The following is a 12,142-nucleotide window of genomic DNA, read 5'->3' on the forward strand; positions in this document are numbered from 1 at the left end:
TTTGAAAGAGAGTATTCCAGTCAACATTGTCAAAAGCTTTCTCTAAGTCTAGAAATGCTAGAAACGTAGGTTTGCCTTGCTTTAATCTAGCTTCTAAAATAAGTCATAGGGTCTGTATTACCTCACGTGTTCCAATATTTCTATGGAATCCAAACTGATCTTCACCGAGGTCGGCTTCTACTAGTGTTTCCATTCGTCTGTAAAGAATTCGCGTTAGTATTTTGCAGCTGTGACTTATTAAACTGATAGGTCGGTAATTTTCACATCTGTCAACACCTTCTTTCTTTGGGATTGGAATTATTATATTCTTGTTGAAGTCTGAGGGTATTTCGCCTGTCTCATACATCTTGCTCACCAGATGGTAGAGTTTTGTCAGGACTGGCTCTCCCAAGGCTGTCAGTAGTTCTAATGGAATGTTGTCTACTCCGGGGGCCTTGTTTCGACTCAGGTCTTTTAGTGCTCTGTCAAACTCATCACACAGCATCGTTTCGCCCATTTCATCTTCATCTACATCCTCTTCCATTTCCATAATATTGTCCTCAAGTACACTGCCCTTGTATAGACCCTCTATATACTCCTACGTTTCTGCATTCTGTTTTCCCAAGTAGCAGCATCTAAACGGCCGCTTTCTCGGACACATATCACTTTATAACACTGTTATGCATCAATTTACAATCTTTGTAAATTTTGTATGAATTGAGTTAAGCAAGCTTTAACCACAGAAAAAGTTTTAGCTCGCCTACATATAAATTTCGCCGTCTAGAATTTTTAGAACGGAACTGACAGTAGAACATTACCTTTGAACTACATCTTTAAGAGACCTTGTACGGATTGTTATTTGCATCAAAGTCTTGAAACTAGTTATTATCTTCATTATTTAATGTGGTGACACAGAAGAATGCTGAAGATTGTATGGGTAGATCATGTGACTAATGATGAGGTACTGAATATACTAGAAGAAGGGATCGGTTGGTAGGACATGTTCTGAGGCATCAAGGGATCACCAATTTAGCATTGGAGGGCAGCGTGGGGGGTAAAAATCGTAGAGGGAGACCAAGAGGTGAATACACTAAGCAGATTCAGAAGGATGTAGGTTGCAGCAGTTACTCAGAGATGAAGAAGCTTGGACAGGATAGAGTAGCATGGAGAGCTGCATCAAACCAGTCTCAGGACAAGACCAGAACAACAACAACTTGGGATGGAGCGGATGACGGCAAGTGTTGTCTTCAGCCGTCCGCTGCGCCCGTATATAATTACGGCCTTAGAGGCAGTGGCTGGACTCCACTTCGCACACAGCTACAACACGGTCCGCGTCAGACAAACGCCAGCTTACGCACTGCCTCGGGTGACGTCACAGCCAGGCTGCAACTAAATGCACGTTTTTCGGTACAGGTAGTAAGTGAAATCGCGACGACTGATTTGTATCCCGCCTGGAAGGCGGCGCGTGGATCTGCTCCTGAAAACTAGAGGGTATGCCGAATGTAGAAAGCGAGTAGGAGCAGGTGAGGTGAAAATCTCGGTACTGCTTTTAAAGTAAAAGATGTTTACTCTAGGTAAGACAATAAATACCGGGTAACATAACTTTGGCTATGATGAGCACGTAGGTGCGAAGCTGGATGTATCTAAGCTAACACAGACAAAATCTGTAGTGGCTCGCCTACTATAAAAAAGAAAACAAATGTTGCTTGTTCGTCTGCTCGGAATCTGGAGCGGCGCTCGTAGAGCTGCACAGTGCCGGCTAGAGGACGCTGTCGTCGGTGTCGGTGTCGTAGTGCCAACCTAAGAACTTGTACCTACGCCTTGGCATCGTAGCTATCGCTATCACAGACTGTACACCGTCTTCGATCGCTTACATTTAGTGGGAGTAACTGTCTGTCTGCCGCCCGTAATGTTGACAAAAGCGCGTGACTAATGGTGACTTTATTTTCCACGAGCAATCAACTTTGACTATCTGAAATCGGGGCGAAAGACTATTTAATGTGTACTTACGGTAGAGGTCGCCACTGAACTGCTCATTGTGCTGTTTATGATAGAGACATCATTACTATTATTATTATTATTATAACGATTGTTCCCCTTTAGGAGAGCGATTGAACTTGAATTCATAATTTCATCTTCGGATGTTTTTCTTCTTTGCTTCCCAAAACCTCCTCATCCTCTCAGAATGCTCCTTCTTCCGTTCCTCTGTCCATTTTTTACCAGGCTGACGCGATGTTCTTTCCCAAAACTTCACACTTGTGATTTTATGCCGGCACTCGGTGCGACCTTCGAGATTTTTTATGTTGGTCTGCTGTAGATCCCTCTGGACTTCTTTCAGCCATTCTGTGCCACATTTACTCCTTGTTATAATATTGAATTATTTCTTTGCTGTTCTGGAGTCTTCCATCCTGTAGATGTGCGTATAAAATTTGGCTCGGCGCTTTCTGATTTCATCTGTTACTATGTTGATCTTTCTATAGAGTTCGTTTTGTGGTCTCTTCATCCAAATGCCATTTTTGTTGATTGGACCGTAAATCTTCCTGAGAATTTTTCTTTCCTGCTTTTCTATTTCCTTAATTTTTGAATGACCATCAATCACCGTTGTTTCAGTTGCATAGATTGCTTCTGGAAGAATCACTGTTGTATAGTGCCTTAATTTTGCGTCTGTCGAAATGCACTTCTTGTTGTAATGCATCCATGTTAGCTTGTAGGCCTTCTGGAGCTTGGTGATTCTTTGTTCATTGGCAATTCGGTTTAATCCTGAGGACTGTATAGTTTTACCGAGGTATTCAAAATGGCAGACTTGTGCAATTTTACCATATTTTGTTATTAAAGGGGATTTATTTTCTGGCTGCCTTTCCATATATTGGGTTTTTTCATAAGATATCTGTAGTCCGGTTTTTTGTGAAATTTCATGTAGTTTTTCCACTGCGTGAATCGCTTCTGTTCTGTTATTGGTGATAATTCCAATATCGTCAGCGAAAGTAAGGCACTTGACTTTAATTCGGTTCTCTTTCTTGATACCAATTTGGATACCCTTTACGTGAGGTTCCCATTCCCTGATTATCTTTTCTAGAACAATATTGAAAAGGATTGGGGATAGTCCGTCCCCCTGTCGGACTCCAGATTTGATTTCGAAGGGTTCTGACACTTCGCCCATGAATTTCACTTTGGCCGTTGTTCCTGTAAGTGTCTGTTCTGTGATTTTTCGTGTCTTTCGGTCGATCCCAAACTCTTCCATGATTTTAAACAGGTTCCACGGTCTACTGAATCATATGCTTTCCTGAAGTCGATGAATGTAACTACTGTGTTTCTGCATTTCCTCATTTGCAATGTTGTCTTTAAGCACCAGATCTGTTCCGCACATGAGCGTCCTTTTCTGAATCCGGCCTGGTATTCACCAATTAGTGTATCTGCTTGGGATTCTATCCTGTTTAAAAGCGCTTTGGAAAGGATTTTGTAAGCGACTGGGAGCAGGGAAATTCCTCTGTAATTGGTCATGTCTGTCTTGCGCTCTTTTTGTGTAGCGGGTGAATTAGAGCGCATTTCCAGTCCTCTGGTATCTGCTCCGTTATCCATATCTCTGACATTATATGGTGTAATTTCTGCATAAGTATAGGATCGATTAGTTTCCAGAACTCAGCAATGATCCCATCTTCTCTTGGTGCTTTGTTATTTTTCAACTGCTTGACTATCTCCATAATTTCTTCAAGATCCGGGGCATGTGAGTCTGTGTGTGTGAATACTGGAGAAGAGAAGACAAGTTTTTCTTGGGGTGGTTCGCAGTTGAGAAGGGAACTGAAATATTGGGCTAAGATTTTGCAGTTATTTTTCGTGTTGGTTTCCAAAGAGCCATCGGGTTTCTTGAAGCACAAGCTAGGCGCTTGGTATCCCTGTAAGTTTTCTCTGAAAGTCTTATAAAAATTTCTTGTATTATTTTTGATGAAATCCTGCTGGATTTCAGAGAGTCTGTTGTTGTCATATCCCCGTTTTTCTTTTCTAATTATTTTTGAGGTCTGTTTTTGAGTTTTAAGAAAGTTCTCCCAGTTTTCTTCAGTTTTGTGACTGCAAAATTTTTTCCTTGGAGTTATTCGGTTGTCGACTGCCTCATCACAGGTTGCATTCCACCAGCGATGTTTCCTGTTGCGAGGGGGTTGTCCTAATTTGAGAGCTTCCTGAATTTTCTCTGTTAGTTTCTTCCAGTCTGTTGATTTTTCCTGATTAATTCGCATGATGATTTTTTCTTTGTTGAGTTGCAGATATTCCGGATATGGTTTGGCACTTTTGGGTGGCCTTTTTAGCATTCTGTTGGGTTGGAATTTTGTTTTTATTTGGAGAAGATGATGATCTGATTCAAAGACACCTTTGCGGGTTCTGATGTTTTGAATTTCTTTTATGTTTTCTTTGGAAATTGCGGCATGGTCTGTTTGGTATTCACCCTGTCTAAGACTGGGTGATCTCCATGTTGTTAATTTATGTGCAGGTGTTTGAAACTGGGTACACATTATTTTAAGTCCAAAGTTTCTGCAGAAGTCCATTAGTTTTTCACCATTCTTGTTGGTACGTTTGTGTTTGATGTGAGGTCCAGTGGTATCTCTGAATTTTTTTTCCTTCCATAATTGTGCGTTAAAATCGCCTACTAAGATTTTCACATGGTGCCTAGGTACTTTATTTGTTGTTTCTTCTAGTGCTTCCGAGAAATTGTCCACTGTTTCAGGGTAGATTTAGTTGTGGTGATTTGTGGGGGCGTGCACATTGATCAGAGTGTATGCTTTATTAGCTAATTTCACTGATAGCAGGCAGACTCTTTCATTGGGAGACGTGAAGTCAATAACTGAGTCGAGTACGGAAGTGTGTACGGCGAATCCTGTTCCGAAAAGTGGTAGTTTGTCTCTTACTTTTATGGCAGGTTTGCCCTTGTAGATCCTGTAATTCTCTGTGTTAAAGTGTCCTTCATCTGTGAATCTCGTCTCTTGCAGTGCAGTGATTTTCAGGTTAAATTTTCCCATTGCGTTGGTAAGTTGCTTTAATTTGCCTGTTTTAGTGAGGGTGTTCACATTAATTGTACCAATAAAATTTTTGCGTTTCGTTTTGAGAGTGTGAGGAGTTTTTGAGAAGCTCCGATTCTTCTCCGCATGGTGTCCCTGATCCCCCAGAATCCGATGATCAGGCGAATCCAGTCTGTCGACTGGTGCCTGGGGTAGTGACTCTGTGGGCGTCTTTTCCATCATGCGTTCAAGTTGAATTTTAGTCTTTGTGGTGATCTCTGTTGAGACCACAGGTATACGACTCGATTTTTGAGTTCGAGAAGATTTTGTGCAGCCGCCTCAACTAGAGAACAGACGCTGGCCACTGGCCGCCTGATACTGCACAGACACCACTGGGTTTATTGGTTTTTGGTCCGCCCTGGGTATCTCATTTCCCCAGTACCACCTACAGGGCTATTACAAATGATTGAAGCGATTTCATAAATTCACTGTAGCTCCATTCATTGACATATGGTCACGACACACTACAGATACGTAGAAAAACTCATATAGTTTTGTTCGGCTGAAGCCGCACTTCAGGTTTCTGCCGCCATAGCGCTCGAGAGCGCAGTGAGACAAGATGGCGACAGGAGCCGAGAAAGCGTATGTCGTGCTTGAAATGCACTCACATCAGTCTGTCATAACAGTGCAACGACACTTTAGGACAAAGTTCAACAAAGATACACCGACTGCTAACTCCATTCGGCGATGGTATGCGCAGTTTAAAGCTTCTGGATGCCTCTGTAAGGGGAAATCAACGGGTCGGCCTGCAGTGAGCGAAGAAACGGTTGAACGCGTGCGGGCAAGTTTCACGCGTAGCCCGCGGAAGTCGACGAATAAAGCAAGCAGGGAGCTAAACGTACCACAGCCGACGGTTTGGAAAATCTTACGGAAAAGGCTAAAGCAGAAGCCTTACCGTTTACAATTGCTACAAGCCCTGACACCCAATGACAAAGTCAAACGCTTTGAATTTTCGGCGCGGTTGCAACAGCTCATGGAAGAGGATGCATTCACTGCAAAACTTGTTTTCAGTGATGAAGCAACATTTTTTCTTAATGGTGAAGTGAACAGACACAATGTGCGAATCTGGGCGGTAGAGAATCCTCACGCATTCGTACAGCAAATCCGCAATTCACCAAAAGTTAACGTGTTTTGTGCAATCTCACGGTTTAAAGTTTACGGCCCCTTTTTCTTCTGCGAAAAAAACGTTACAGGACACGTGTATCTGGACATGCTGGAAAACTGGCTCATGCCACAACTGGAGACCGACAGCGCCGACTTCATCTTTCAACAGGATGGTGCTCCACCGCACTTCCATCATGATGTTCGGCATTTCTTAAACAGGAGATTGGAAAACCGATGGATCGGTCGTGGTGGAGATCATGATCAGCAATTCATGTCATGGCCTCCACGCTCTCCCGACTTAACCCCATGCGATTTCTTTCTGTGGGGTTATGTGAAAGATTCAGTGTTTAAACCTCCTCTACCAAGAAACGTGCCAGAACTGCGAGCTCGCATCAACGATGCTTTCGAACTCATTGATAGGGACATGCTGCGCCGAGTGTGGGAGGAACTTGATTATCGACTTGATGTCTGCCGAATCACTAAAGGGGCACATATCGAACATTTGTGAATGCCTAAAAAAACTTTTTGAGTTTTTGTATGTGTGTGCAAAGCATCGTGAAAATATCTCAAATAATAAAGTTATTGTAGAGCTGTGAAATCGCTTCAATCATTTGTAATAACCCTGTATATCTAGGAAGCTTTCGCCTATCCGCCACCCGGGGAGGCGCCCGATGGGGGTACCAACAACCCCACACGGGACATCATTACTATTATAATAATTATTATTGTTATTATTCAGATGTTCAAATGTGTGTGAAATCTTATGGGACTTAGCTGCTAAGGTCATCAGTCACTAAGCTTACACACTACTTAACCTAAATTATCCTAAGGACAAACACACACCCTTGCCCGAGGGAGGACTCGAACCTCCGCCGGGACCAGCCGGCCGTCTATCACTGCAGCGCCTAAGACCGCTCGGCTAATCCCGCGCTGCTGTTATTATTATCAGCAATATTATTATGTAGTGTGTGTGAATGTTTATCAAATATATCGACCAATTAGAACTCAAAACTTTCATTTATGACGGTAGTTCCCGATCTTGTTCAGTAAATAGAGAGTACAAGGATTTCAAATGGTTCAAATGGCTCTAACCACTATGGGGCTTAACATCTGAGGTCATAGTGCACTAGACTTAGAACTACTTAAACCTAACTAACCTAAGGACATCACACACATCCATGCCCAAGGCATAATTCGAACCTGCTACCGTAGCAGCAGCGTGGTTCGGGAATGAAGCACCTAGAACCGCTCGGTCACAACGGCCGGCTATAAGGATTTCTTTCAGTGAACAAATGAAGAATGGAAATTACGGTCAGCATTTTCTCCATCGCTTTCTGGCTCACTGCAAAAATAGTTTTCAGCGTCTCGTAAAGAAAAGACGGTGCCGCTGCCCCACAAACGGTTGTTTACGCTTTGTTAGTCTCGTAGCTGCTAGCGATTGAAATTTGACGGTATCTTGCCATACGAAAAAGTTCGGGCAACCAGCGAATACACGTATTCATGTCAGAATGGTTCAAATGGCTCTGAGCACTATGAACTTCTGAGGTCATCAGTCCCCTAGAACTTAGAACTACTTAAACCTAACTAACCTAAGGACATCAAACACATCCATGCTCGAGGCAGGATTCGAACCTGCGACCGTAGCGGTCGCGCGGTTCCAGACTGTAGCGCCTGGAACCGCTCGGCCACTCTGGCCGGCCATGTCAGAATCATTAACATTATCATACAATACACCATACGTCGTGCTTTTAGCATATATATCGTATAGGTGCCCAGTTTTTCAGTGGTGCAGTAAAAAAGTCTGTGTGAGTATGTAACTCCCCCCTTCCCGGCTGAGCCCCCACTTGCAACCTCCCCTCCCCTTCCTAATTCTAGCTATTGTCCACTAGTTTACTTAGCTTTTCGTGCAGAGTTGGTTCCAGTTCCTCTTGTCTTGGGGTCCGATTCTTGAAGCTGAATTTGTCACATTTTAGGTCCTCATGGTTGAACTCATGTAAATAAATTTCAAGATTGTTGTTGCAGAATTTCTGTTGTTACGTCAATATATTTTGCCTTGGAAGGGCCAACAGACCGACAGGCCGCCATGTCACCCTCACCCCGGTGGATGCTGATATGGAGGGTTATGTGGTCAGCACACCGCTATCCCGACTACATGTCAGTTTACGAGACCGGAGCCGCTACTTCTCAATCAAGTTGTTCTTGTTGTTGTGATCTTCAGTCCTGATACTGGTTTCATGCAGCTCTCCATGCTTCTCTATCCTGTGCAAGCTTCTTCATCTTCCAGTACCTACTGCATCCTACATCCCTCTGAATCTGTTTAGTGTATTCATCTCTTGGTCTCCCTCTGCGATTTTTACCCTCCACGCTGCCCTCCAATACTAAATTGGTGATCCCTCGGTGTCTCAGAACATGCCCTACCAACCGATCCCTTCTTCTAGTCAAGTTGTGCCACAAGCTCATCTTCTCCCCAATTCTATTCAATACCTCCTCATTAGTTATGTGATCAACCCATCTAATCTTCAGCATTCTTCTATAGCACCACATTTCGAAAGCTTCTATTCTCTTCTTATCTAAGCTATTTATCGTCCACGTTTCACTTCCATACATGGCTACACTGCATACAAATACTTTTAGAAACGACTTCCTGACACTTAAATCAATACTGGATGTTAACAAATTTCTCTTCTTAAGAAACGCTTTCCTTGCCATTGCCAGTCTACATTTTATATCCTCTCTACTTCGACCATCATCAGTTATTTTGCTCCCCAAATAGCAAAACGCCTTTACTACTTTAAGTGTCTCATTTCCTAATCTAATTCCCTCAGCATCACCCGATTTCATTCGACTACATTCCATTATCCTCGTTTTGCTTTTGTTGATGTTCATCTTATACCCTCCTCTCAAGACACTGTCCATTCCGTTCAACTACTTTTCCAAGTCCTTTGCTCTCTCTGACAGAATTACATTGTCATCAGCGAACCTAAAAGTTTTTATTTTTTTCTCCATGTATTTTAATACCTACTCCGAACTTTTCTTTTGTTTCCTTTATTGCTCGCTCAATATACAGATTGAATAACATCGGGGATAGGCTACAACCCTGTCTCACTCCCTTCCCAACCACTGCTTCCCTTTCATACCCCTTGACTCTTATAACTGCCATCTGCTTTCTGTACAAATTGTAAATGGCCTTTCGCTCTCTGTATTTTACCCCTGCCACCTTCAGAATTTGAAAGAGAGTATTCCAATCAACATTGTCAAAGCTTTCTCTAAGTCTACAAATGCTAGAAACGTAGGTTTGCCTTTCCTTGATCTTTCTTCTAAGATAAGTCGTTGGGTCAGTATTGCCTCGCGTGTTCCAACATTTCTACGGAATCCAAACTGATCTTCCCCGAGGTCGGGTTCTATCAGTTTTTCCATTCGTCTGTAAAGAATTCGCATTAGTATTTTGCAGCTGTGACTTGTTAAACTGATAGTTCGGTAATTTTCACATCTGTCAACACCTGCTTTCTTTGGGATTGGGATTATTATATTCTTCTTGAAGTCTGAGGGTATTTTGCCTGTCTCATACATCTTGCCCCCCAGATGGTAGAGTTTTGTCAGGACTGGCTCTCGCAAGGCCATCAGTAGTTCTAATGGAATGTTGTCTACTCCGGGGGCCTTGTTTCGACTCAGGTCTTTCAGTGCTCTGTCAAACTCTTCACGCAATATCATATTTCCCATTTCATCTTCATCGACATCCTCTTCCATTTCCATAATATTGTCGTCAAGTACATCGCCCCTGTATAGACCTACTCCTTCCACCTTTCTGCTTTCCCTTCTTTGCTTAGAACTGGGTTTCCATCAAAGCTCTTGATATTCATGCAAGTGGTTCTCCTTTCTCCAAAGGTCTCTTTAATTTTCCTGTAGGCAGTATCTGTCTTACCCGTAGTGAAATAAGCCTCTACATCGTTACATTTGTCCTCTAGCTATCCCTGCTTAGCCATTTTGCACTTCCTGTCGATATCATTTTTGAGACGTTTGTATCCTTTTTTGCCTGCTTCATTTACTGCATTTCTATATTGTCTCCTTTCATCAATTAAATTCAATATTTCTTCTGTTCTGTTGTTGCAGAATTTCTGTTGCTATGTCAATATATTTTGCCTTGGAAGGGCCAACAGACCGACAGGCCGTCATGTCACCCTCACCCCAGTGGATGCCGATATGGAGGGTTATGTGGTCAGCACACCGCTATCCCGGCTATATGTCAGTTTACGAGGCCGGAGCCGCTACTTCTCAGTCAAGTAGCTCCTCAGTTTGCCTCACAAGGGCTGAGTGCACCCCGCTTGCCAACAACGCCCGGCAGACCGGATGGTCACCCATCCAATTGCTAGCCGAGCCCGGCAGCTCTTAAGTTCGATGATTTGACGGGAAGCGATGTCGCCACTGCGTCAAGGCCGTTGGCTAGTATATCATACAGTCTTTTGAATTTTCACAGTAACAAAGCCTAAGTTGCATTATTCACCTTAATTACAAAAATACGTCCGGTCACATCAGAGACATGCTTACTATCATCTCACTCATCGGAAATAACAAAACTCCAAAGGATTTACAAGTTTTCTTGAAAAATGAATTTAAATCAATTTCGTTGTCCCCCCCGGTAGCTGAGTGGTCAGAATGTCAATCCGAAGGGCTTGAGTTCGATTCCCGGCTGGGTCAGAGATCTTCTCCGCTCAGGGACTGGGTGTTGTCTTGTCCTAATCAACATCATTTCATCCCCATCGACGCGCAAGTCGCCGACGTGGCGTCAAATCGAAAGACTTGCACCAGGTGTACGGTCTACCCGACGGGAGGCCCTAATCACACGACTTTTATTTATCAGTTTCGATTTCATAAATGAATCCAGAGATAAACATATTAAACACTACTAGATTGCGTAATTAATAATAGAAATTTTAAGTGTGCTAAAAGAATTCGTAATTTCAAAAAGTTTCTAAAAACAATAATTTCAGCTATACTTTCGGAGCTGGTACTTATCCATTGTAACATGGAAAATAAAGTAATTCCTTTTCATAAATTTTAGCTTCAAGTATAAGATGTTGTGTATAAAATTATATATAACTTTGCAGAAAAGAAGCTGAGATAATTCTGACCTGCCGGCCGCAGAGGCCGAGCGGTTCTAGCCGCTACAGTCTGGAACCGTGCGACCGTTACGGTCGCAGGTTCGAATCCTGCCTCGGGCATGGGTGTGTGTGATGTCCTTAGGTTAGTTGGGTTTAAGTAGTTTTAAGTTCTAGGAGACTGATGATCTGAGAAGTTAGTCCCATAGTGCTCAGAGCCATTTGATTAAATCTGACCTGTCCAAAATATGAAAAAGAATGCAATTTTGTCATATGATGACATGATGGAGACCGTGGCTGTTGTTTGAAGACAAATGTTGATGGTCTTAGGACAGCAACCAGCCACAAATTTACTTTCAGTTCCTTTATTCAAAGAATACCGTTACCGGTTTCGAATCATTGTGATTCACCCTCAGACGGTTTACACGCTTTCTTTATGACATGTGGTGTGTTTTTTACAGATTAATTGTCCTAAAATAGAAATAATACATAATTATAAACACGTCACACGCAGATGGTTGCGTTACAGATTTTCGACGCATGTGACTTACGTGAAACGTCGGTTTGGAGTGTCTGTTTTCATAACATTCGTCGCCCGCATCTCGTGGTCGTGCGGTAGCGTTCTCGCTTCCCACGCCCGGGTTCCCGGGTTCGATTCCCGGCGGGGTCAGGGATTTTCTCTGCCTCGTGATGGCTGGGTGTTGTGTGCTGTCCTTAGGTTAGTTAGGTTTAAGTCGTTCTAACTTCTAGGGGACTGATGACCGTAGCAGTTAAGTCCCATAGTGCTCAGAGCCATTTGAACCATTTGAACCATAACATTCGTCCAACAGATGTGAATATATTCCCACTGCATTCTTATTGTAGCACACGTAAATTGTTCTCTGAACACTTTAGATGTGTGACTGAGAAGATTTC

The sequence above is a fragment of the Schistocerca serialis genome, chromosome 12 (assembly GCF_023864345.2).
Source record: "Schistocerca serialis cubense isolate TAMUIC-IGC-003099 chromosome 12, iqSchSeri2.2, whole genome shotgun sequence".
In the NCBI taxonomy this organism is placed as follows: domain Eukaryota; kingdom Metazoa; phylum Arthropoda; class Insecta; order Orthoptera; family Acrididae; genus Schistocerca; species Schistocerca serialis.